Consider the following 1469-nt stretch of genomic DNA (forward strand, 5'->3'; position numbering starts at 1 on the left):
TCGGAGTTCTGATGGGATCCGGTGCTTTAGTGCTGGTATGATCGCATCCGACATGTTTCCCCGTCTTCGTCCCTTATGCTTGCCACTCCCAGGTCCGCTCCAAAGACGATTCTACATTCTCACTACCATTACAACCGTTCCCTAACAATGGATAATGTCCTATACTACTTACTCTCCCGCTCAATCACGGAGACGAGTTTTCCACGGTTTCCACCCCTCCCTCCATACCGCAGCAACACGAGTTTTTTCCACCCCTTTCAGAACGCGCTCTTCGCGCCACAAAGCCGCCCCAAGACGCGCGAGCAATGAGCATCGAGCTTAAACATATCGCAAACGTCAAACATAATATAACGGGATTAATATATATCGCGCACGTGCGACATGTTTGTCACAAGGCGCAAAAAATAATTATAAAAGGAATGCAACACGAGGACTTCCCAGGAGGTCACCCATCCTAGTACTACTCTCGCCCAAGCACGTTTAACTTCGGAGTTTTGATGGGATCCGGTGCTTTAGTGTTGGTATGATCGCATCCGACATGTTTCCCCGTCTTCGTCCCTTATGCTTGCCACTCCCAGGTCCGCTCCAAAGACGATTCTACATTCTCACTACCATTACAACCGTTCCCTAACAATGGATAATGTCCTATACTACTTACTCTCCCGCTCAATCACGGAGACGAGTTTTCCACGGTTTCCACCCCTCCCTCCATACCGCAGCAACACGAGTTTTTTCCACCCCTTTCAGAACGCGCTCTTCGCGCCACAAAGCCGCCCCAAGACGCGCGAGCAATGAGCATCGAGCTTAAACATATCGCAAACGTCAAACGTAATATAACGGGATTAATATATATCGCGCACGTGCGACATGTTTGTCACAAGGCGCAAAAAATAATTATAAAAGGAATGCAACACGAGGACTTCCCAGGAGGTCACCCATCCTAGTACTACTCTCGCCCAAGCACGCTTAACTTCGGAGTTTTGATGGGATCCGGTGCTTTAGTGTTGGTATGATCGCATCCGACATGTTTCCCCGTCTTCGTCCCTTATGCTTGCCACTCCCAGGTCCGCTCCAAAGACGATTCTACATTCTCACTACCATTACAATCGTTCCCTAACAATGGATAATGTCCTATACTACTTACTCTCCCGCTCAATCACGGAGACGAGTTTTCCACGGTTTCCACCCCTCCCTCCATACCGCAGCAACACGAGTTTTTTCCACCCCTTTCAGAACGCGCTCTTCGCGCCACAAAGCCGCCCCAAGACGCGCGAGCAATGAGCATCGAGCTTAAACATATCGCAAACGTCAAACATAATATAACGGGATTAATATATATCGCGCACGTGCGACATGTTTGTCACAAGGCGCAAAAAATAATTATAAAAGGAATGCAACACGAGGACTTCCCAGGAGGTCACCCATCCTAGTACTACTCTCGCCCAAGCACGCTTAACTTCGGAGTTCTG

The 1469-nt window shown here is 48.9% G+C and overlaps 2 non-coding genes across 2 annotated transcripts; both read right to left on the bottom strand.

Moving 5' to 3' along the window:
• Positions 1–416: 416 nt before the first annotated feature.
• LOC123178046 (5S ribosomal RNA) lies at positions 417–535 on the bottom strand. The gene has a single exon (XR_006489287.1). It is a non-coding gene; the product is annotated as a 5S ribosomal RNA (ribosomal RNA).
• A 367-nt stretch (positions 536–902) lies between these two features.
• LOC123178045 (5S ribosomal RNA) lies at positions 903–1021 on the bottom strand. Its single transcript, XR_006489286.1, has one exon. It is a non-coding gene; the product is annotated as a 5S ribosomal RNA (ribosomal RNA).
• Between the last annotated feature and the right edge of the window lie 448 nt (positions 1022–1469).

This window comes from Triticum aestivum, unplaced genomic scaffold, assembly GCF_018294505.1.
Source record: "Triticum aestivum cultivar Chinese Spring unplaced genomic scaffold, IWGSC CS RefSeq v2.1 scaffold120844, whole genome shotgun sequence".
Classification (NCBI taxonomy): domain Eukaryota; kingdom Viridiplantae; phylum Streptophyta; class Magnoliopsida; order Poales; family Poaceae; genus Triticum; species Triticum aestivum.